This window comes from Hordeum vulgare, chromosome 3H (assembly GCF_904849725.1).
Source record: "Hordeum vulgare subsp. vulgare chromosome 3H, MorexV3_pseudomolecules_assembly, whole genome shotgun sequence".
NCBI classification, from domain to species: domain Eukaryota; kingdom Viridiplantae; phylum Streptophyta; class Magnoliopsida; order Poales; family Poaceae; genus Hordeum; species Hordeum vulgare.
This window is the reverse complement of record NC_058520.1, coordinates 534,428,803-534,455,342: the sequence shown is the minus strand read 5'-3', so window position 1 is coordinate 534,455,342 and position 26,540 is coordinate 534,428,803. Positions and strand designations below refer to the sequence as shown.

Below are 26,540 nucleotides of genomic sequence, written 5' to 3'. Positions count from 1 at the left end.
ATGGCTAGGGTTTACCCCTAGGTACAACAAGGTCTCCCTTGTTGCCCCCTTTACGTGGGCATTGGTGTCTTCCTGCTGCGCGGCAGCGACGATGGCGGCGACGACAACTGCCTCACCCCTTGCATCGTGCGTCCCTGTGGCCCTTCCTCTGTGCCGGCTCTACGGCCCGCTCCTCGGGCGTCATCTCCTTCTTCTTCTTCTTGGGCGACGCGACGGTCTTGCGGTGGGCGCGGGCTTGCCTCTGCCTGCGGGGGCGGTACCGGACGCGACGAGGGAGGCGAGGCCGGCAGCGGCCTCAAGGTCGTCCTCCATGGCGATCGGAGCGGGATGGGAGCGAGCGAAAGGGTTTGGAGAAAGTGAAGGGGAAAATGGCCGCTTTGCCGCCGACTTGCGGGCTAGGGAGGGGAGTAGGCGCGCGTCGCACTCGTCCGCTTCATTTTTGCGTCGGCGTAAATCAAGTTCAAAATTGGGCCAGGAATGGGTGGGCACGCGGGCAGAAAGCGGACGCGCGTCTGTTTGGGTCAAATTTTTTTCCGCAAGGACCCACATAAACGACGGTGAAAGAAATGAATCATCCCACTAAAGTTGCTTTTATATATATAATCTTTTACATTTGTACTTGTTAGAAAAGTAAAGTGCACTTGCAAAATATTGTACTACTTAGGGTCTAACTGCAAAATAAAATGTACGTGGGTAATAACTGCAAACACTGAAAGTAGCGGTAATAAGTGATTGTGTAGCGAGGTGAAACGTAGCAAGCAAAGAGTAACAAGTAACAAGTAGTAGCAACGGTGCAACAAGTGACCCAATACCTTTTGTAGCAAGGGACAAGCCTGAACAAAGTCTTATATGAGGAAAAACGCCCTTACTTGAACAAACAGCCCACTTATGATTAACCTCTCTCGCAAGCATCCGCAACTAGTAAAGAAGAATTAAGACAACGTCTAACCATAGCATTAAACTAGTGGATCCAAATCAGCCCCTTACGAAGCAACACATAGACCGGGGTTTAAGCTTGTGTCACTCCAGCAACCCATCATCTACTTACTACTTCCCAATTCCCTCATCTAGGCCCAAATATGATGAAATTGGGTTAGGAATGGGTGGGCACGCGGTAAGAAAGCGGACGCGCGTCTGTTTGGGTCAATGGATTGGGTCAACTTTTTATCCGTAAGGACCCAAATAAACGACGGTGAAAGAAATGCATTATCCCATTAAAGTTGTTCTTATATAGAAATAAAATGTGCGTGTGTATATAATCTTTTACGTTCGTACTTGTTAAAAAGGTAAAGTGCACTTGCAAAATACTGTACTACAGTATTGGTACAAGCATCGGTCTGCTGCTGCACGGGACCGTAGCCGTAGCTGTCCCGAAACGACGCCGGGCAGGCTACAGCCTGGGCAGTCCAATGGTGCAGCGTTTGCCAGTGGGAGCTGAACAACTGAAACTGTTGAAGGCATCACAAGCGAAAGTATGGTGCAGCCAGGGGCCATTTAAAGGTGAAGACTGTGGCTGCGGGTGGTCTGACGCCTGGAAAGATGGGGCAGCAGAGGTAGACTGTCAGATGGAATGGGCATGGTCAACTTGCGAAACAGTCCGGTCGTTTTGAACAGTTAAAGTAAAATTAAGATCAGTATGTGGGCGCGGCTGCAGGGGTCAATACTTTTTTTCATCAGCAAACAGAGGCCAGCAATAAATGTTGTGGTTTCAGGAAATAGTCGCCAACGTTCTGTCGCAGGATAGCTGCTGTTGTGTTGTGTGCCTCCTCCATGTAGAAAAAAATGGAGGAGAAACAGCGGGTCTACCATGGTTCTGGAGTCCACGTAGAAGAAAATGGAGGAGAAACAGCGGGTCTACCATGGTTCTGGAGATGTATGTGAGGTTATGTTTGATGCATGGGCGAACCCGTGACCGGGTCTGGGGGGATGCTGCACTGTTTTGTTGTCTTGTGTTGAATTTGGGCACGATGGCTCTGCTGCCATCGCATCACATCACTCCCCAGTGCTTGCTCGAGAAAATTAACCCGGAGGTGAAGGGGTACTGGTAGTGTTTCTACTTATCACTCATCATTAAACCGGTGCAGTGCGTCGACCACCTACTACCGTGGATGGAAGAATTCAAGCCGGGGGCCGTCGGCCTGCCCCCGCGGATTCACGGCACAGCGATGCGTCTCGCTTTCCTTGTGTCGACATCGCCGTCGTCCTTCGTGCGTGCAGGCCGGGGGGAGAAAGTCTTCGGACCGCCTGCAGAATTACTAGCTCGGTACGGTCAGTTGCATTTGCATCTCCCTGAACCGCGTCGCCTGGCTGCCTCATCAGTCTCGATTTATTGGTTGGCTCTTGCTTCGGGTTCGGTGGTTTGCTGCCATGAAAGAAAGCCTTGCGGGGTGGTCAGTGGCGGGTAGGTTCGAGGCCGGGAACGCGGCCCTCCTTTGACTTGTTTTACTCTGCCGTTTTAACGCCGACGTCATGTCATGTGCGATCCTGTGTCTTGGTTCTGGCAGCCGCGGCTCGGCGTGCCTTGACTTGTGGTGCGCTCTGTCTCCTGGCCGAGAGACCCGGTGAAAAGCTGCTCCGGGTTTTGACGTGAGACTTGCGGGATAAAATCACTGTTCTAACCCTTCTGATATCTTTTGTTGAAATTAGTATATTGGGTCTTAGGCTCAAAAAAGAATTTCAGAAATCTTCAAGGCCACATCTAGGTGTGACATGAAAATGTGGTGGTGGGAAGTTTAGTCTCACACCGCTACTTGGGGCTGCTTGGAGAAAGTTAATGCGTCGATCCCAAAAGCTTGGACCAAAGACCGTGGACTGCGTTAATTTGGATTACGCTAAGAATAGCGTTGGCTATAGATTTCTAGTACTGAAATCTGAGGTATCTCACGTGAAGGTTGGTATAAATATGGAGTCGAGGGATGCTACATTCTTTGAGGATATTTTTTCATGAGAGATATGCAAACCACTTCTAGATAGGAATCTGAGAAAACTCCCGAGCCTGCCATTCATATGGAATAATATGAACAGACACATGATGAAAATCCTCCCGAGGATGACGAGGAAACCCTTGGTAGGGGCAAGACACAAAGGACTGCAAAGACCTTTGGTGATGATTTCCTCGTACACATCGTGAATGATAATCCCACTTCTATTTCAGAAGCGTATGCTTCTCCAGATGTTGATTACTGGAAAGCTGCGGTCCGTACCGAGATGGATTCCATCATGGCTAATGGGACATGGGAAATTGCTGATCGTCCCTATGGTTGCAAACCATTGGGATGCAAGTGGGTGTTCAAAAGAAAGCTTAGGCCCGATGGTACGATTGAAAAGTACAAGGCTAGGCTTGTGGCCAAGGGCTATGCCCAGAAAGAAGAAGAAGATTTCTTTGATACTTACTCACGTGTGGCTAGACTGACCACCATTCGAATACTACTCTCGTTGGCAGCCTCGCATGGTCTTCTTGTTCATCAAATGGACGTTAAAACGGCTTTCCTGAACGGAGAGCTAGACGAGGAAATCTATATGCAACAGTCAGATGGCTTTGTGATAGATGGTCAGGAAGGAAAAGTGTGTAAGTTGTTGAAATCTTTATATGGCGTGAAGCAAGCACCTAAGCAATGGCATGATAAGTTTAATACAACTCGAACATCTGTTGGCTTCGTTGTTAATGAAGCTGACAAATGTGTATACTATCACCATGGTGGGGGAGAAGGAGTTATACTATGTTTGTATGTTGATGACATACTGATATTTGGAACCAACCTCAAGGTGATTGAGTAGGTTAAGTCCTTTCTGTCTCAAAACTTTGAGATGAAGGACCTTGGAGTGGCTGATGTTATCTTGAACATCAATCTCTTGAGAGATGATGAGGGTGGGATTACACTTCTGCAATCCCACTATGTTGAGAGAATTTTGAGTCGCTTTGGATATTTGGACTGCAAAATTTCTCAAACACCATATGATCCTAGTGTGCTTATTCGAAAGTTTAAAGGCACAACTATAGATCAATTGAGATTCTCTCGAATTATCGGTTCGCTTATGTACCTAGCTAGCACAACGAGGCCTCACATCGTGTTTGCTGTGAGCAACCTTAGCCGGTTTGTTGCAAACCCGAGCGATGTTCATTGGCGTGCTGTTGAAAGAATTATGCGCTACCTGAAAGGTACAGTCAACCACAGACTTCACTATATGGGATACCCATCGGTACTCGAAGGGTATAGTGATGCGAATTGGATCTGTGACGCTGATGATGAATGCCACTACTGGGTATATATTTACTCTTGGAGGTGGTGCTGTTTCCTGGAAGTCTTGCAAGCAAACGATCTTAACGAGATCGACAATGGAAGCAGAATTAACAGCATTAGACACATCTGGTGTCGAAGCAGAATTTCTTCGAGATCTTTTGATGGACTTACGTGTGGTTGAGAAGCCGGTTCCGACTACCCTTATGAATTGCGATAATCAGACAGTTATTGTCAAAGCGAAGAGTTCAAAGGACAATGTGAAGTCCAACAAACATATAAGAATGAGATTAAAGTCCGTTAGACGTTTGAGAAACTCCGGAGTGATAGCGTTGAATTACATCCAAACGGCTAAGAATCTGGCAGATCCCTTTACTAAAGGGCTATCACATGTTGTGATAGATAGTGCATCGAGGGAGATGGGTATGAGACCCATATGAGTTGTCATGGCAGTAACCCAACCTATATGATCGGAGATCCCGTGAAATAGGACGTGGGAAAACAAGCCAGTGGTGAACTGAGGAGAGTAACGTTACTAACCCACTCCGTTGGAGATGCAATGCTCTCTGATACTGTATGGTAGGATGACTACTGTCTTAATGTGTTCTAAAGCTTATGTGTAAGCAAGATGATGTCCTACCGAGCGATCTTTGGAGGAACACGCCTATATGAGCCTGACTGCTGGTCACAGTCTATGAGATTTGGGTGATCTCTAGTAAACTCATGAATATGCGAGGAGTGTGACTAACATGCTCCACCCGAGGGGTCAGCCTTCGGTAGCCTAGTACTAGTAAGACTTGTGGTGAAGCTTCTTTACGCCAAACTGACAATTCAAGACATAGTCCATTGCTTAGTTGTAAAGGGGTGTAGCTGCTTGTTCTAGGTGAAGCTCAACCTTAACATGTCTTCATTGAAATGCCGGTATATTAAAACAATGATTGGAACGAGAGAACACGATGTGCCCTTGAGATCTGGTGGGGGGTTGTTGAAATTAGTAGTGGGCCTTAGGCCCATAAGAGAATTTTCGAAATCTCCAAGGGCCCATGTAGGTGGTGGCATGACAAGGTGGTAGTGGGAAGTTTAGTCCCACCCCGCTCGTGGAGAAGAAGTTGGACCCCTTTGTAAGGGTCTCTCTTCTACATGCTATTGGAGAGTGAGAAGAGAAGAGTCCCTCGCGCACTCCTCCTCCGCCACCCGCCTCGCCACGCCGGAATGGAGAATACATAACGGATGCGCCACGATCTGAGACGTCGGATCGTGGGCTATTACCGACTCGGACGTGGGTTCAGCCCCCGTCTCTCCACCCGGCCGCCTATATAAGTAGGGCTAACGCCAACCCTAGACGTCACGAGAATCAGAGCACATCTGCCTCACGCGCTCGTACCTTTGCTGCTGTTGCCGCCGACGACTCCGTCCCGTTCATCGCGTACACGGTCGACGGGAGAGCAGGCCTCCGAAACCCCGCCTCTCCCGTTCTTGTACGGGAGAGGGGAGATTATGTTTTTGAGGAGCGATCACGCGATTGCTCGCCTCCATCCGTTTGATTCGTCCACATCGTCCTCGTCATCGCCATGGCTGAACCATCTGAGGCCGATCTTCTCGCCCTTGAAGCTGAGAAGAAGAGGGCAGAGGATGCTGGTGCTACGGCTGCGTCCGCCGCCAACGCCGCTGCTACGGCCAACTGGCCTACTGGAGGGTATAACTCGTTTATCCAACTCTTGTTCGTTTCAATCCTAGCAGTACTACTTGCATGCATAGATGTATCAACTATATGCGTATTATGTGCTAGATTAGTTCATGAGCAGTATGTCATTAGCCTAGTCAATGCCGTGCTAGTTATTATCTCGTGGATTAATCTACTCGGAAAAATGCCTATTTACTCAACAATCCAAAATCTAGTGTGTGTAGGAATTTTTCAAGTAACGGTTTTGCTGCTACACTGAATCCGGATAAGTTTACCGGTACTTATTTCAAGCGTTGGCAAATGAGAACCGCCTTATGGCTCACGGCTATGAACGTGTTCTGGGTAGCCGGTGTCACTCCCATGGGAACGATCTCTTCTGAACAGGAGAAGATGTTCGCGGAGGCCACCATCCTATTCCTTGGAGCAATTATAAGCGTGATCGGAGATAAGCTGGCTGATGCATATTTACATATGCATGTTTCCAAAGAGTTGTGGGAGGCACTCGAATCTAAATTCGGGGCCATCGATGCTGGGAGAGAGATGTATGTTATGGAGCAGTTCCACGATTACAAAATGGTTAACAACCGTTCTATATTGGAACAGGCTCATGAGATAATATGCATAGCTAAAGAACTTGAGGTTCTTAAGTGCAATTTGCCGGACAAGTTTGTCGCGGGCTGAATAATTGCTAAGCTCCCTAATTCCTGAAGGAACTTTGCTACTACTCTCAAACATGAGAGGCGTGAGTTCTTAGTAGAGGACATCATCGGCCATCTGAGTGTTGAGCAAAATTCGAGACCAAAGGACTCCAATGGAAAAGCGGCTGAAAGCTCTTCTGTTGCCAATATGGTACATCAGAGGAACTTCAGTTCCCACAAGCCCAAGGGAAAGAATTCTGTGAAACAGAATACCGACTTCAAGAAGAAGGGAAAAAAGACCTTCAAGAAGAATAAGAAGGGAGATGGCTGCTTTACTTGTGGTTCAGATGAACATTGGGCGAACAAGTGCCCAAACACGTACAAGAAGCCGACGCACGACTCCAAGTCTGCCAATATGATTGTGGGCAACAATGAAAGTGGTGCATCTGGGTACGGTAATTTATTTACTGTATTTTCAGTTTATCAGTCCACCGATTGGTGGGTGGACACAGGTGTAAATATTCATGTTTGTGTTGACATCTCATTGTTCTCTTCCTATCAGGCCACAGGTCGCGGGTCCGTATTGATGGGGAATGGCGCGAGTGCTTCAGTTCTTGGTGTTGGCACGGTCGATCTGAAGTTTACTTCGGGAAGGATCGTGCAGCTGAATAACGTGCAGCATGTCCCCGCCATCAAGAAGAATCTCGTTAGTGGCTCCCTTCTGTGTAGAGAAGGGTTTAAGCTGGTCTTCGAGTCTAATAAAGTAGTTGTTACGAAATATGGACTTTTTGTTGGAAAAGGTTATGAATGCGGAGGTCTGTTCCGCTTTTTCCTTGCAGATTTTTGTGATAAAGTCGTGAACAATATTCATTCGAGTGTTAATGAATCTGAAGTTTGGCATCCACGTCTTTGTCACATAAGTTTCGGTGTTATGTCGCGGCTAGCAAAACTGAATTTAATCCCGACTTTTCACTTTAGCCAAAGGTTCTAAGTGCCATTCGTGTGTGCAAGCAAAGCAACCTCACAAGCCTCACAAGGCTGCAGAGGAAAGACACTTGGCACCATTAGAACTCATACATTCTGATCTTTGTGAGATGAATGGTGTGTTGACTAAAGGTGGAAATAAATATTTCATGACATTGATAGATGATTTCACTAGATATTGCTATGTGTATGTGTTAAAATACTAAAGATGAGGCTCTACACTACTTTAAAATCTATAAGGCAGTAGTTGAGAATCAACTTGAAAAGAAAATTAAACGAGTCCGGTCTGATCGTGGTGGAGAGTACTTCTCAAATGAGTTTGATTCTCTTTGTGCGGAACACGACATTATTCATGAAAGGATGCCTCCCTATTCACCCCAGTCAAACGGGGTTGTCGAACGGGAAAACCGTACTCTAACTGATTTGGTTAACGCCATGTTAGATACATCGGGTTTATCCAAGGCATGGTGGGGGAGGCTATATTGACCGTGTGTCATATCCTGAATAAGGTTCCTACAAAAGATAATGAGGTCACTCCCTATGAGGAGTGGTCAAAGAGAAGGACGACGCTCTCGTACTTACGTACTTGCGGCTGCTTGGCGAAAGTCAATGTGCCGATCCCCAAAAAGCGTAAGCTTGGACCAAAGACCCTGGACTGCGTTAATTTGGGTTACGCTAAGAATAGCGTTAGCTATAGATTTCTAGTAGTGAAATCTGAGGTATCTCACGTGAAGGTTGGTACAATTATGGAGTCGAGGGATGCTACATTCTTTGAGGATATTTTTTCCCATGAGAGATATGCAAAGCACTTCTAGCAGGAATCTGAGAAAACTGTCGAGCCTGCCATTTCTATGGAATATTATGAACAAACAGATGATGAAAATCCTGTGGAGGATGACGAGGAAACCCTTGGTAGGGGCAAGAGACAAAGGACTGCAAAGACCTTTGGTGATGGTTTCCTCGTATACCTCGTGAATGATAATCCCACTTATATTTCAGAAGCGTATGCTTCTCCAGATGTTGATTACTAGAAAGCTGCGGTCCGTAGCGAGATGGATTCCATCATGTCCAATGGGACATGGGAAATTACTGATCGTGCCTATGGTTGCAAACCATTGGGATGCAAGTGGGTGTTCAAAAGGAAGCTTAGGCTCGATGGTACGATTGAAAAGTACAAGGCTAGGCTTGTGGCCAAGGGCTATGCCGAGAAAGAGGAAGAAGATTTCTTTGATACTTACTCACCTGTGGCTAGACTGGCCACCATTCGAGTACTACTCTCGTTGGCAGCCTCGCATGGTCTTCTTGTTCATCAAATGGACGTTAAGACGACTTTCCTGAATGGAGAGCTAGACGACGAAATCTATATGCAACAGCCAGATGGCTTTGTGATAGATGGTCACGAAGGAAAAGTGTCCAAGTTGTTGAAATCTTTATATGGCTTGAAGCAAGCACCTAAGCAATGGCATGGTACGTTTAATACAACTCGAACATCTGTTGGCTTCGCTGTTAATGAAGCCGACAAATGTGTATACTATCGACATGGTGGGGGCGAAGGAGTTATACTGTGCTTGTATGTTGATGACATACTGATATTTGGAACCAACCTCAAGGTGATTGAGGAGGTTAAGTCCTTTCTGTCTCAAAACTTTGAGATGAAGGGCCTTGGAGTGGCTGATGTTATCTTGAACATCAAGCTCTTGAGAGATGATGAGGGTGGGATTACACTTCTGCAATCCCACTATGTTGAGAAGAATTTGAGTCGCTTTGGATATTCGGACTGTAAAATTTCTCAAACACCATATGATCCTAGTGTGCTTATTCGAAAGTTTAAAGGCACAACTATAGATCAATTGAGATTCTCTCAAATTATCAGTTCGCTTGTGTACCTAGCTAGCGCAAGGAGGCCTGACATCACGTTTGCTGTGAGCAAACTAAGCCGGTTTGTTGCAAACCCGGGTGATGTTCATTGGCGTGCCATTGAAAGAATTATGCGCTACGTGAAAGGTAGTGTCAACCACAAACTTCACTATATGGGATACCCATCGTTACTTGAAGGGTATAGTGATGCGAATTGGATCTCTGATGCTGATGAGATGAAGGCCACTACTGGGTATATATTTACTCTTGGAGGTGGTACTGTTTCCTGGAATTCTTCCAAGCAAACGATCTTAATGAGATCGACAATGGAAGCAGAATTAATAGCATTAGACACATCTAGTGTCGAAGCAGAATTTCTTCGAGATCTTTTGATGGACTTATGTGTGGTAGAGAAGCTGGTTCCGACTATCCTTATGAATTGCGATAATAAGACAGTTATTGTCAAAGTGAAGAGTTCAAAGGACAATATGAAGTCCAACAAACATATAAGAATGAGATTGAAGTTCGTCTGACGTTTGAGAAACTCCGGAGTGATACTGTTGAATTACATCCAAACGGCTAAGAATCTGGCAGATCCCTTTACTAAAGGGCTATCACATGTTGTGATAGATAGTGCATCGGGGGAGATGGGTATGAGACCCACATGAGTTGCCATGGCAGTAACCCAACCTATATGATCGGAGATCCTGTGAAATAGGACCTGGGAAAACAAGCAAGTGGTGAACTGAGGAGAGTAACTTTACTAACCCACTTCGTTGGAGATGCAATGCTCTCGGATACTGTATGGTAGGATGACTACTGTATTAATGTGTTCTAAAGCTTACGTGTAAGCAAGATGCTGTCCTATAGAGGGATCTTTGGTGGAACACACCTATATGAGGCTGGCTGCTGGTCACCGTCTATGAGATTGGGGTGATCTCTAGTAAACTCATGAATAGGCCAGGAGTGTGACTAAAATGCTCCACCCGAGGGGTCAACCTTCAGTAGCCTAGTATTAGTAAGACTTGTGGTGAAGCTTCTTTACGCCAAACTGACAATTCGAGACATAGTCCATTGTTCAGTTGTAAAGGGGTGTAGCTGTTTGTTCTATGTGAAGCTCAACCTTAACAGGTCTTCACTGAAATGCTGGTATATTAAAACAATGATTGGAACGAGGGAACACGATGTGCCCTTGAAATTTGGTGGGGGATTGTTGAAATTAGTAGTGGGCCTTAGGCCCATAAGAGAATTTCCGAAATCTCCAAGGGTCCATGTAGGGTATAACTCGTTTATCCCACTCGTATTCGTTTGAATCCTAACAGTACTACTTGGATGTATAGATGTATCAACTATATGCGTAGAATGTGATAGGTTAGTTCATAATCAGTATGTCATTAGTCTAGTCAATGCCATGCTAGTTATTATCTCGTGGATTAATCTACTCAACATCTTTATCACAAAGTGAATTCAATATGTAAGTATTTCATGATTTGATCTTTTTGGCAACGCGAGTGAGCGTGGTGTTTCTGCTCCATATGGAAACGTCTAGGTAGCTCGCGTTGCCGCTCCATATAGAAACGCTTAGGTAGACCGCGTTGGAGACTATCCAAAAACGCTAGGGTATTTGGTGTTTCTACCCAGGCTATAAAACGTCATGTGGATTGGCGTTATTGACCTTGATTTTGCAATCTTGGCTCTTGTCTCCTCCTAACTTTTTAAATCAGTGAAAATCTCTACTCCAGCAACGCCAACCCCCATGGCGTTGTTGCTTCTGCCTCAACGCCTCGTGGTCCTAACCTGCTTGTTGACAATCTTTACTCCAGCAACGCTAACCCCCATGGCGTTTTCAGCCTGGGTAGAAGCGCCAAATACCCTTGCGTTGCCATATGGTGTGTAACGTGGGCTAGTTCAGTGTTTGAATGTGGAACAGAAACGCTAAGCTAGTGTGGCATACCTACGTTCAGCAGCAACGCAACGGGCTATGGCGTTTCTAAAAGGGTTAGATCATGAAATATTTTCGGATTGAGTCCACTTTATGGCAAAAGATTGCTGAGAGCGTGAGAACAGTGCAAAAAACGACTTGGAGGGGCAAAAGTCCAAACAAATCTTGAACTTGCTTAATTCTGTAAATTAGCACACTCAATTTTTTGATCCCGGTCTATTTTAAACCTTAAGGCAAGCCACTGAACCAACTAAGTGCTAGTGCTTCTTTATATCGCGCAGGTTTAAAAGAATAAAAACTTAGACGCGCTATTTATTGCACATTACGTCGCATCATTTAGATTTTCCAATTATTTAAATATATGTTCACATATTACAAATTAGTTTCACGAACATGCAAAAAAAGTTCATCTATTCAATAAAATAGTTCACCAAATCAAAAAAGTTCATGAATAAACAAAAAGTTTACGAATTCAAAACAAGTTCACCAAATCAAAAAAGTTCATGAATAAACAAAAAGTTCACGAACTCAAAAGAAGTTCACCAAATCGAAAAAGTTCATGTATAAAAATAAATCACGAATTCAAAACAACTTCATTGATTTTTTTAATTTTTTTTCATCAAACAATGAAAATAGTTCATCGATTTAAATAAATGTTCATCAAATTTGGAAACAGTGCATTTAAATTGAAAATAGTTAATCAACTTTGAAAAAAGTTCACCGTTTTGAAAAAAGTTCAAAAATTTGAATAAAGTTCATCAAATTTGAAAAAATATGATCATTGATTTTGAAAAAGGTTCATCAAATTTAAAAAATTCATGAGTTGAAAAAATCCAGTTCATGGATTTTGGAAAGAAATTTATCTATTTGAAAAAAATATATAAGAATTTGGAAAAAAAGAAGAAAAGGACAAAAAAGGAAAAAGGAAAAAGGAAAAAGGGAAAGGAGGAATGAAGAAATGGATGAAAAACTTGTATGTTATCACACCTAGTGAAGTGGTCGTATTGGTTCCGGTTCGAATCTTGGCTTCACTATAGTTTTTGCAAATGTTTTAGTGTTTAGAAGACAGAAAAAAATACGGACCGACCCAACAAATCCATGCAAGTGTGTGCTGCTGGATTGAGGAGAATGCAGGCGCTTCAGGACCCTCTAGTGATAGTGCATGGACGAAACTCTGGCATAATAAAGTCCCTTCAAAAGTAAAGGTTTTCTTATGGAGGCTGGCTAGGCACTCAATGCCGACTACAAATTTGTTGCATCATCGAAATATGTGAACAACACACAGATGCACACTTTGTGATCGGGAGGATTCGTGGAGGCATGCTCTTTTAGAGTGCAGCATGTCCAGATACATTTGGGCTTTGTCTGACGAGGATCTTGTGGAGAGACTGAGTGAGAACGGCAATCCCCATGCAAGGAATTGGCTCTTTGCAATGCATGATGAATTATCACATAAGCAATATAACCGAATGGTGGTCACCTTGTGGGTGATATGGAGGGCTAGGAGAAAGACAATCTACGAGGATGATTTCCACAATCCACAATCCATGAATCAGTTTAGCCGAACTTTCCTTTCACGGCTGGAAACTAAGGAAGTAAGAGAGAGGACACCTGCGAGACAAGCAAGACCACTAACTGGTGGCTGGATCCGATCCGGCAGCTGTGGCACAAAATAGCGGCGAGGAGTGGTTGCAACGATCTGCCGAGATCATAATGGCTCTTCTGAAGGCGCCTCGGCTATTGTCTTCAAGGGTATCCATGACCCGACATGTTGGAAGCTCTAGCAGTGTGGGAGGCTCTTACCCTTGCCGAAGACCTTAACCTCCGGCGAATTCACGTGACATGTGATTGCAAGGTCATGGTGGATGACATCAAGGATAAAAATCCAACAAGTTATGGGGCAGTTCTACATGAAATCACACACCATTAGGTTTATTCTAAGAAATGTAGTATCATGCATGAATATAGGAGCTCGAATATCGAGGCTCGGAACTTAGCGAAGCATGTTATGAGATTAGATGTTGGCTGCCATGCTTGATTATGCAACCCTGGTTCGCTTGGTTATGCAACCCTGGTTCGTTATCTTTTGTACCCCTAAACATTGATCAATAAAAGTTCCTTGAGGTCGTCTAACAAAAGCAAAAATGCCTGTAACCGGCGCATGTGACGCTAAATATGATTCACCAACGAGGCATGTCAAATCTGAGGATACCAGTTGGGAAAACCCTATTTGACTTATTCCGCGTCAAATAGTCGGGGCTCCGCACACCCTCCTTAGAACACTTGGGCCGTCCAGTTTCGCTTGTCGAAGGTTCCCTGCATTGGTTTTATTTTTGTTTTTTGTTTTTGTGTTTCCGTTTTTTTGTTTCTTTTTCCTTTTTTAAAGTTACATTATTATTTAAAAAATAAGTTTAATTTTGAAAATAGTTCCTGAAATTCTGAAAATGTTCTTACCTTATAAAAAATGTCCTAAATTACAAATAGTTGCCGTTTAAAACAAATCATAACTTCAAAAAATGTTCCAGATTTAAAAAAATGTTCTGTATTTTTCAAAAAAAATCTATTTTTCCCAAACATGTTATCGTTTTCTTTCTATTTTTTCCCTTTTTTCTACTTCTTCAGATTGACATTTTCTATTTTTTGTTTTGAATTTTACAAATTCTTCTCGCGTTCAAAATTTGGTTCACAATTCATATTTAAATGTTCATGCTTCAAAAAATAATCAGGAATAACAAAAAATGTTTTTGCTTTCGAATGTTTTTTTTAAATGTTCATGTTTCAAAAATTGTTCTCCTATTCAAAGAACTGCAGGATTTTTTAAAAAATGTTCCCTTTTTCATAAATTGGTCACAATTTTAAACAAATCTTCTTGTTTTCACATTTTTATAAAAAATGTTCCTGTTTTACGAAAAATGTTTCTCTTTTTTAAGTTTTGTTCACAAATTGAAAACTTCTTCAAATTTTGTTCACCAATTCTAAAAATACTCATGATTAAAAAATGTTCAAGAATTTTAAAAAATGTTCTTCTTCATTTTCTGAATATGTTTGTGTTTTCAAAAAATGTATGTAAGTTCAAAATTGTCCGTGTTTCAAAAAGTGTTCATAAGATAAAAAATGTTCCCGCTTCAAACATTGTTTACAAATTTCCAAAAATGTCCTTTTTCATAAATTGGTCACATCTTTTTAAAAAAGTTCTTGTTTTTACACTTTTATAAGAAAAAAGTTCCTGTTTTATATCAAATGTTTCAGTTAAAAATAATAATTTGTTCACAATTTGAAAAGTTGCTAAAATTTTCTCACCAATTCTAAAAATGTTCATGATTTGAAAATATTTGGGGATTTTAAAAAATGTTCTTCATTTTCTAAAATATGTTTAACTTTTCAAAAAATATATGGAAGTTCAAAAAATGTTCAAAAAGTGTACATAAGTTGAAAAAATGTTCCTGCTACAAAAATTGTTTACAAATTTCAAAAAAAAAAATACTTTGTAAGAAAAATGGTCTGTGCTTTTAAATGTTCTTGTTCTCAATTTTTTTCGTTTTTGAAAATTATCCAAAAATTCAAAGATGTTTCCATTTATAGTATTTGTTTTTAAATACAAGAGTTGATTAAGTTCCAGAAATTCAAAAAAAATAAAAAAAAAACCTTTTATAAAAAAGAGAAAGAGAAACACAAATAAAATATAAAATAAGATAAAAAGGAAAAAAATTAGTCAATAAAAAGCAAAAAAAACACAAGCTGGTGCCAGACCAGTTGCTTTGCTAGCGGCGGCGGCCCAATCGCTTGCGTGTGCGAAGCTACCCCAATAGAGGTCCCTACCAGGTTGCTTGACATTACGACGAATCTGGCCAACCATTAGCGACTCACTGGTGCTGCTTTGTCATTATATTATATTATATTATATTTTTCATTTTTTCCTTTCTTTTTTTGCGATGGTAAAAAAGTTATATTTCATACTCATAGGGTTACAATGAGGAGGCACCAACTCCTTCTCATAAGATGGACCTTTACCAAGCCATACACTAGTAGTACTCTTCGTATAACTATACAAAACCAACTGATATGCTATCCTATTTTTGTCCACGCTTAATTTTAAAAGGAATAACCTCTCGTTCAACCATGTGATGCCTAATCTGTGCAACCAAGTGACCATATGCCCACGTGGTTAAACTCTCCCCATTCATAGTTGTTTGTGCCACGGAAGAATTAGACTCAACAACGATAGGTAGGGAGCTATGCTGTATAGCTAACACCATTCCCCGCATTAATGCATGTAGTTCTGCCTCCAACGCATCATTACATTTAAATATGCATCTATAGGCCGCAAATATCACACTTCCATCATATCGTCGCAGAATCATCCCAGCTGCCGCTGAACCATCGGAACGCATGAATGCCCCCATCGACAGATAATGCAACTTTGCCCAATGGTGGACTCGGCCATGCCAAGGGACCGCAAGGAATGCTCTGCTGGACGGCCTGCTCCTGAACCAGCGGCGTCTTCCCTTTGATAATCTCCTTACTAGTGAATCTCCTACACATGTTCAACGAGTTCATATAACTCTGAAGATAATCGGTCTTTATCGCCACTAATGGAATATCTTTCCCATGCACTAGATGTGACCGAAGGGGCCAAATTCTCCATAACAACATAATTGTGGAGTCCCGCATGGTATCATCACAATTTGCAAGTGTGTTTAGGAGCCACTTGTGACCTGTATCCTTCAGGAACTCTTGACTTGGTAATCTCCAAACATTCTGCATCAGTGACCAAACCCCTCTTGCATGCTCACATGAAACCAATGCATGGAAACTAGTCTCCTTCTCCCTCCCACACAACGGACAACCATCTCGGGTAGATATGTGCCTATATTTTTTTTGCACTCATTTGTAGCAAGAGCACCAGAGACAACCTTCCAAGCCATAATCCTCATCTTTAGAGGAACTTGTGCACTCCAAATTCACTGCCAGATAGGCCTTTGACCAGACGGCTGACTCCTAGAAGAACCAACCCCAAGCGAGGACTGAATCTCCGTCGCAAGACGATAAGCGCTTATAACAGAGAATTGACCGCTTCTTTGAGGGAACCAAGCAATAAAATCCTGCCTATTACGAGGTGATGTGCGAATCTTCAAAATCTCACGGACATCAAGGTCCGAAAAAACTCCCTTAGCCGCTGCTCATTCCATGCACCATGTTCATTCAAGAAGTCAGCCACCCAATTGAATCGATAATTTCCTTTTGGAGTGACCGGACGCAAGTTAAGCCCGCGCGGAATCCAAGCATCTCTCCAAGTCTTGATTAAGGTACCATCACCGACACGCCATGTATTTCCTTTTCTGAGTAGTTCTAGTCCATGGACAATCCCTTTCCATGTTGTTGAAGAATTTGAGGAAAAAAACAGTATCCAACAAGTTCCCCGGTGGGTTGTATTTCTCTTTGAGTAAGCGGGCACAAAGGCTGTCCGGACAATCCAGTAGTCGCCAGGCTTGTTTTCGTAAGGATAACGGTTTCCTTTTATTTTTGCAATGAGCATAAACATTTTTTAAACTGCACAATGTCTTCTATAACAAACGATGAAAATTAGTGGGGCTACCCAAAGTGCTTGACAGGACTTGAACTGTGGATTTCACATTTAGTGCGACAGTAGCCAGCAATTTGCACTCAAGGGTGCTCACACAGATAGATACTGCAACCTCAGAGAGAACAGACAGGAACGTTCATACATGTAAACATTTTTCTAAAATATCAGAACATTTCATGATTTTTGTCAACAATATTTAAATGCCAAATATTCTTTTTAAACACAAATAATTTCCAAAACTACAAAAACATTTCGAACGAAAATGGGACAATTTATTTGAAAATCGAAACATTTGCCAAAAACATGTGAACAATGTTGGGAATTTTTATCATCTTTTGACAAATGTGAATAATTTTTGAAATAACTATTTTTTCTTAAATATGTAAACAGAACTTGAAAATTCCAAAGACTTTTGAAAAACACAAAAACGAATTCAATTTGTGAGAAAAAACTGAAAGAAGGAACATTTTTTAAACTTCTGAACTATTTATAAATGCGCGAACATTTTTTGAATATATGAACAAAATTATTGAAAATATTTTTTTGTGAAAGTTTGTGCAATTTTTGTTCCGGATTCAAAAAATTGTTGTCCTTTTAAAAATATTTCAAAGAGTGTTCACTTTTAAAGAACTGATTGTGTTTTTGATAAATCGTTCTTGTTTTATCGAGAATATTCAGAATTTCAAAAATTGTCCGCACTTCAGAAAATGCTCAGGGATTTCAAAATTGTTTACGGTTTCTAATATTGTCTGCTCTGAATAAATGTTTTGAAATCTTGATACCGTGGTCCATGATTAACTATGTTCATGCTGTGTATATTTCACTAACAAGCAACTACTCTTGTTTTCTTTTGAGGCAAAACCATCTACTTTGGTGTCTAGCAAGTTGAGACCGGCATAGCGAAGTCGCATGTTGGATTCGTCGGAGTGCCTATTTTCTGGGTATTTCTAATGGAAATGTGAAAAATAAATAAACTCACTTCGGGCCCGATGGGCCATCCCAATCGCGTTCGCAACCAACAATCCTGGGAGCCGGGATTTGAATTTTTTTCTTTTTCGGAAGCGGGATTTGATTTGCCATATCGACAAACCCTGTTTGGGAACGCCCACAAGGTTTCAAAATAGATTGGAATCAAAGAGTTTGGTGTGATGATCTCTGGGATTATAAGTTTAAGGTTTGATTTAGTTTTATTCTACAAGTTCAAGGTTTTTTTGGATTCTTTCCGACTTGAAGGTGCCTTGCCTTGCCAATCCTGTTGTTCTTCGGTGACGTGTGTTTACTTCTTCTTCGTACGTGATGCTGCGCCTGCAAGGCAACAGGTTATCGGTGTATCGTTCGTCAAATCTGATGGAGTCCAGGTTGTGTTTAGCTTGCCTCCCGTGAAAATGCACCTCTCCCGGTTGAGAGATTTATTCGAGATCTAAATTTGCGTCGGTACAAGGTGCAATGGGAGTGTGTTAAAAAACCGATTTCTGAATTATTCTGTAATCTATAAACCTGTAGCTGCAAGAAAAAAGAACCAAAATTTTAAAACACTTTCAATTTTTTTAGAAAAAATTAAAGTTATGAGCAAGTTTCGCATTAGAAAAATCTTGTATTAATGAATTATATATAAATTATTTAAATAGAAAGACAAGAAAAAAGAAAACTAGAAGGACAAAAGCAACAAATAAAATAGCCATACGAGAAAACAAACACACACACACACACAATAGGATAGGAAAATCAGCCCATGCTCATCCATTGTGTTTGTTTGAAATTAAAGTAGTGAGCAACAAGTAGGTTTTTTCGAATGTCCAGGCCAGCATTATGACTGCGCATTGTTATCATGTGATTTTGGACCGGAAGCAACTAGTTAGGAAGCACTCCTTCGAAAGCCTCGGAACAATTGATGCATGCGCCGTAATTAGACGTGCTTTTAGCCACCGCCACGTGTCGCATTTTTTGATTGACTTTTTTGTTTTTTGTGTGTTTCGGGTTTCATTGGTCTTCCTTAGCTTTTTGACAAAAAAAGTTCAGTTTTTTTTGCATGGAAAAACATTTTTTCTGTGAGGTGCACGATAGTACTCCCGAAAGGTGCGTTTTTGATTTCGCGAGAAGCATGGTCGTGTCTCTCAGAAACAAAAAAAATGTGTTTGTCTGTTTTTCTTCTATAAGAGGTACGACTTTGCTTCTATGAGAGGCATGGCCGTGCCTCTCGGAAACGAAAAAACCTACATTTTTTTGTGAGAGGCACGATTTTGCTTCTACGAGAGGCGCGATTGCCGTGCCTCTCAGAAATGGAAACGAAATATCGCTTTAAGTTTTTTCGTGATAGGCACGGTTTTGCTTTCGTGAGAGGCACGGTCGTGTCTTTTGAAACGAAAAAAAAAATGTATTTTCTGTTTTTTCGCAGGAGGCACGGTTTTGCTTCCTCGATAGACATGGTTTTGCCTTCGCGAGAGGCACAACCATGCCTCTCGGAAACAAAAAAAAACGTGTTTTTTGTTTTTTTATCGCGAGAGGTATAGTTTTTCTGTCTGGGTTTTTTCGTCTTGTTTTTTTTTCATGAAAACAAAGTTCGTCAAAACCTGTCAACATGTGATTTAGTTTTGAAGATGTTGACGCGAGAAACCCATGATATAAACGGTTCAAGATTTGGACCACAGTTTAAGAGATAAAACATTTTGAAAATATGAATCTGATAAAAAACTTTCAGGTTGCGACCAAGTGACACACATGATGTGCGTCATTTATCGCAACCTGGAAGGTGGAAGTAATCTTCGAAAGGAGTACTTCTTAGTGATTTCGGACCCCTCTCACCTCGGGAGTACACTAAATGGGACTGCCCAATACTGTAGCCCTAACAACTGTTTTGGGAAGTTTTCATGGACTCGTCCGGGCCAGTTTGACACCTTTTTGTGGTTTTTCTTTGTAATGTTTCTATGTGTTTTTATGGTTTTTCTTTTTTGAATATTTTTTGGAGTTCCTTTTTTTAGGGGGGTGAGCCGTCTAAAAAATCCAATTTCTAAACCGCTGAGTTAGCTTTGTAAATATCTAACTGGAATTGGGAAATCTTTGTTTGCATATTAGCACCACGTAAAAAAGCACTAAAGTTACGAAAGTTTCGAAAATTTTGAAATATTCACATTTTTAGAGAAAATCTTTTATGAATATTTTTTTAGAAATATTTATGAATTCAGAAGGCAAAAGAGGAATTTAGTCGAAATTATAACCCAAAGAAACTGGAAGGGAAAAAGCCACGAATAAAAATAATAAACGATAACACTCACACGTGTAACACCAGACAACATGTTAGAGCATATTTCTCGATATGTGGTTTTGGTAATTGATGACGATTCCTATGGACTAATGCCCTGTTTGAGCATATTCCAGGGCTAGCGGTAGTAGCGCGAGGGTCTAACGGTAGTACCGCCAGGGCTAGCGGTAGTACCGTTGTGCTCGGGCTGTAAGTGAGGGTAACGGTCTGATTTCTTCCCCCCACTATATAAAGGGGGTCTTCTTCCCCCTTAGACTAATTTATCCGTTGAGCTCATGTTCTACCCCCATTGTTGACCTACTTAGAGCTTGCTTACTCTCAATCCCTGCAATGATTCTTGCTTGTTCTTGAGGGAAGAGAGAGAGGAGATCTAGATCCACATTTCCACCAATCACTTTCTCCTCTATGTGAGGGGAATCCCTTGGATCTAGATCTTGGAGTTCTTTGTGAGTTCCTTGTTCTTCCTCTTATATTTCTCCATAGCTTTTGTTGTCGTGGAGGGATTTGAGTGTGAGGGACTTGTCCACTTCGTGTGTTCTTGCCATTGCATTAGTTGCATTGGTTTGAGTTCTCCACGGTGATACGTGGAAGTGAAGTTTGAGAAGCTTATTACCTTGGTACTTAGTACCCTAGATATTGTTCTTCGTGAATGCTTTGGCGTCCTAGAAGCTTGGTGGTGTCTCGGCAGGCCCGGGCCCACAGTGGTGCCACATGTGCAGCCCGCACAGGGCCCACGATTTTGGGGGGCCCAAAAAAATATATATATGCATATGAATATAGTTGTACAAAAAGGAAAATCGGCTGGACGTGGGCGTCGTGCCTCGATCGATCGATCTGTGCATCTGGCCACCGCGCCGTGGGCTCCTGGAGCGAGCTGGCCAGCTGGGCACCTGCCGCCTGGGCCACTGGGCCTTTATTACGGTGTACGTGAGGCTACTACTACCACCTGGGCCCTGGCCTCAGCCCGTGTCAGCTACAGCGCTACCATCGATCGAGTCCTTGATCGAGGCACGACTCTGTGATCCAGCGATCGCTCGCCGCCTCGCCCCTGTCGCTCGCTAGGCCTGTCGCTCGGCAAAACAGGAGATCGCTCCTCGCTCGCCCTTGTCGCTCGCCAAAACACGCGATATCGAAACGTGAGGCTCTGGTGCTCGCGGCTCGCCGTCTCGTGCTCATGGTTCGCCGAGTCGCCGTCGCCGAAACGTTTTCCCATCAGGCATCAGCATCATGCATGCTTCCCATCGATCTGGAATTTGTAGACGCAGACCCTGTGTAGACGGGGTTGCACTATCGCGACATCGGTAAGAAAAGAATATCTCGTCGTCATGTGCTCGTCGCCTTCGTCGTTCGCATCATCACTGATCAGTTCATCTGTTCATCAGATCGATCCCGCGATCCGATTCAGGCCGCCGCCGAGACTCGTCGTCTCGTCGGATCGATCCCAGTTCATCCGTGAAGGATCCAAAACTAGGTGAGTTAGATAGTTCGTCTAAGTGTCATCATGCTACTGTATAACTTCAATTTCATTGTATTCATCTTTTTAATATTGTATTTCAATAATATAGTTTTGAGTCATCATGGGGAAACATCATTTTGGTGCCTATAAGCGCAAGAAAAAAGCAGAAGAACAAAATTTAATTAATAAATCTTATAAAGGCGGCATGGACAAATTTGGTAGAAAAAAACCACCGCAAGTGTCATCCGGTAATCAGTCTGTTGATCCTTCTACCCTTGCACTTGCAATTGTTCCTTAAAATGATGATAGAGATGGTCAGACAGAGACAGATAATATGAGGTAGAGGAAGATCATATTGATGTTAACTTGAATAGTTCACCTCGTCAGGATGTTGGGGAACGTCGCATGGGAAACAAAAATTTTCCTACGCGCACGAAGACCTATCATGGTGATGTCCATCTACGAGAGGGGATTTCCGATCTACGTACCCTTGTAGATCACACAACAGAAGCGTTAGAGAACGCGGTTGATGTAGTGGAACGTCCTCACGTCCCTCGATCCGCCCCGCGAACCGTCCCACGAACCGTCCCGCGATCCGTCCCACGATCTAGTGCCGAACGGACAGCACCTCCGCGTTCAGCACACGTACAGCTCGACGATGATCTCGACCTTCTTGATCCAGCAAGAGAGACGGAGAGGTAGACGAGTTCTCCGACAGCGTGACGGCGCTCCGGAGGTTGGTGATGATCTAATCTCGGCAATGGAAAAACCGTGGAGTTATGTGGTCGGGCTGCCTTGGAAAAGTTGTCTCAAATCAGCCCTAATTGCTCCATATATATAGGAGGAGGGGAGGGGAGGCTTGCCTTGAGGCTCAAGGAGCCCCAAGGGCTGCGCCACCAAGGGAGGAGGAGTCCTCCTCCAATCCTAGTCCAACTAGGATTGGAAGGTGGAGCCCTTCTCTCCTTTCCCACCTCCTTTTTTCCTTTCTCTTTGATTTTCTATCCTTGGCGCATAGGGCCTTCTTGGGCTGTCCCACCAGCCCACCAAGGGCTGGTGCGCCACCCCCAAGGCCTATGGGCTTCCCCGGGGTGGGTTGCCCCCCTCGGTGAACACCCGGAACCCATTCGTCATTCCCGGTACATTCCCGGTAACTCCGAAAACCTTCCGGTAATCAAATGAGGTCATCCTATATATCAATCTTCGTTTCCGGACCATTCCGGAAACCCTCGTGACGTCCGTGATCTCATTCGGGACTCCGAACAACATTCGGTAACCAACCATATAACTCAAATACGCATAAAACAACGTCGAACCTTAAGTGTGCAGACCCTGCAGGTTCGAGAACTATGTAGACATGACCCGAGTGACTCCTCGGTCAATATCCAATAGCGGGACCTGGATGCCCATATTGGATCCCACATATTCTACGAAGATCTTATCGTTTGAACCTCAGTGCCAAGGATTCATATAATCCCGTAAGACATTCCCTTTGTCCTTCGGTATGTTACTTGCCCGAGATTCGATCGTCAGTATCCGCATACCTATTTCAATCTCGTTTACCGGCAAGTCTCTTTACTCATTCCGTAATACAAGATCCCGCAACTTACACTAAGTCACATTGCTTGCAAGGCTTGTGTGTGATGTTGTATTACCGAGTGGGCCCCGAGATACCTCTCCGTCATACGGAGTGACAAATCCCAGTCTCGATCCATACTAACTCAACAAACACCTTCGGAGATACCTATAGAGCATCTTTATAGTCACCCAGTTACGTTGCGACGTTTGATACACACAAAGCATTCCTCCGGTGTCAGTGAGTTATATGATCTCATGGTCATAGGAACAAATACTTGACATGCAGAAAACAGTAGCAACAAAATAACACGATCAACATGCTACGTCTATTAGTTTGGGTCTAGTCCATCACATGATTCTCCTAATGATGTGATCCCGTTATCAAGTGACAACACTTGCCTATGGTCAGGAAACCTTGACCATCTTTGATCAACGAGCTAGTCAACTAGAGGCTTACTAGGGACATTGTTTTGTCTATGTATCCACACATGCACTGTGTTTCCAATCAATACAATTATAGCATGGATAATAAACGATTATCATGAATAAAGAAATATAATAATAACTAATTTATTATTGCCTCTAGGGCATATTTCCAACAGCCGATGATTCTTTTAAGTCTGATATATTTGATCCAAGAAACTGGAATTCTCTTGATTCTAAACAGATTGATATCTTAGCACAAAATGTTCCAAAAAGAGACAATTCAATTAAGAAAGGTCCTAAAGATAGATATCGTAAAAGGTTTACCGCAGTATTCTATACTAGATTTCTATCAAATGGAGAGTGTTGTCATAGAGACTGGCTTGTCTATTCTAAACAACTTGATAGAGTCTTTTGCTTTGCTTGTAAGTTATTTAGAAAAACTCATCAGAAAGGTCAATTGGCAAATGAGGGCTGTAATGATTGGTCACATATGACCAATAGACTAAAAGACCATGAGACAAGTGGGGATCATGTTTTGAGTATGACTAATTGGTATGAGTTGCGCAGTAGATTGGGAAAACATCAAACTATTGATAAAACAGCTCAACGACAACTTGAGAAAGAGAAGGACCATTGGAGAAAGGTATTATTCAGAATTGTTTGCATTGTGAAATTTCTTGCCAAGCATAATCTAGCATTCCGTGGTACTAATGGCAAGTTGTATGAAGATAGCAATGGTAATTTCTTGGGTTTGGTAGAGATGTTGGCTGAATTTGACCCCATTATTCAGGAGCATGTTCATCGTATTACAAATGAAGAAACTCATGCTCATTATCTTGATCATAAGATTCAGAATGAATTGCTACACTTGCTTGCTTCTTGTATTAGGTCTGAAATTATCAAGAAAATAAAGAGCGCAAAGTATTTCTCTGTCATACTTGATTGTACCCCTGATGCAAGTCACCAAGAGCAAATGTCTTTAATTATAAGATATGTGGATTCATCTTCAAGTCAAGTTTGCATATAAGAGTCTTTTCTAGAATTTCTTGATGTAAATGATACAACTGGTCAAGGACTTTTTGAGGTGCTATAGAATGAGCTAAATCTTCTTGATCTTGATATAAATGATGTGCGAGGACAAGGTTATGATAATGGATCAAATATGAAAGGAACGCATCAAGGGGTACAAAGAAAACTTTTGGATGCAAATCCTAGAGCTTTTTATTCTCCTTGTGGTTGTCATAGCCTTAATTTAACACTTTGTGATATGGCCAAGACTTGTGGTAGAGCAAAAGACTTTTTTGGGATCATCCAACGCATCTATACAATTTTTGCAAATTCTACTAAGAAATGGCATATTTTGAAAGAAAACATATCAGGATTGACTCTCAAGTCTGTGTCAGCTACGCGTTGGGAGAGTCGTGTTGAAAGTGTTAAACCAATTAGATTTCAATGTTCAGACATTCGCGAGGCTCTACTTCAGGTAACCAATATGTTCATATTGATAATGATGTAATTCATTCAGACTTTGACTAGTCCAACCATAACATTTATGAACTTTATTTTAATTTCAGGTATCTGAAACTGATAGTGATCCGAAGGCAAGCAGTGAGGCTCTAGGTTTGGCAAACAATGAACTTGGGGAGTATGAATTTATCGTGGCAATAGTCATTTGGTTTGAGGTATTGTCTGCTATTAATTTAGTAAGCAAGAACTTGCAAACAAAGGATATGCTTATTGATGTTGCAATTGAGAAAGTGAAAGGGCTTATTTCTTTCTTTGAGGGGTACAGAGAAACTGGTTTCTTAGAAGCATTGCAGATAGCCAAAGAAATTGCACTTGAGATGAATATTGATGCAACATTTCATAAAAGAAGAGAAATTAAAAGAAAGAAACATTTTGATGAGAACCGAGACGACACAAATATTGCCACACAATCTGCACAGGAATCATTTAGAGTCAACTATTTCATACGTGTTGTTGATCAAGCAATTTCCTCACTCACAAGGAGATTTGAGCAATATGAAGGTTATCAGAAAATATTTGGTTTCTTATTTACCTCTGAAACATTGCGTTCATTGGATAAGGATAGTTTGAAATCTTCTTGTGTTAATCTTGAGGCTTCCCTTATCAAGGATGAACAATCTGATATTGATGCCAATGAACTATTTGTTGAGTTGAAGTTTCTTCAAAATTTCATGCCAAAAGAAAATATTGGACCTGTTGAAATTCTGAATTTTTAAAGCGGCATGATTGTTTTACCAATGCAAGTATTGCATATAGAGTTCTCTTGACCATTCCTGTGACAGTTGCATCGGCAGAAAGAAGTTTTTCTAAATTGAAACTATTGAAGTCCTATATGCGTACTACTATGACACAACAAAGACTCAATGATTTGGCCACAATAGCACTTGAGAGTGAAGTCTTGGAGAAGATTGATTACGAGGATATAATTGAAGATTTTATTTCAAAGAATACTGCAAGAATGAGGATGTTCAAATAAACAACAATCGGGAGTTGTATAGGTATGACTTTTTTATATGTCCAATTTTTATGTAAGATATTATAATATATACATTATAAAAAAATTTGCGAGACATATATACATTATAGTTGCTCGTTAGTTCATGTTTTTGTAAGATAGGGCCTCATTTTTTCGTTTCGCACAGGGCCCTGGATTTTGTCGGCCCGGCCGTGTGTCTCGGAGCTCAATCATTGTGGTGTAAAGCTCCGGGCAAGCGTCGGGGTCTCCAATTAGGTTGTGGAGATTGTCCCGAGCAATTTGTACGGGTACCCATGACCGCCCCCAAGATTTGCCATTTGTACAGGTTCAGTGACCGCCCTCAAGGGTCCCTTAGTGGAATCACGACATCTTGCATTGTGCGAGGGCGTGAGGA

At 42.2% G+C, this 26,540-nt stretch overlaps 1 pseudogene; it reads left to right on the top strand.

Annotated features, from left to right (window-relative positions):
* Window positions 1-91: 91 nt before the first annotated feature.
* LOC123441987 lies at window positions 92-26,146 on the top strand (annotated as a pseudogene).
* Window positions 26,147-26,540: the final 394 nt, after the last annotated feature.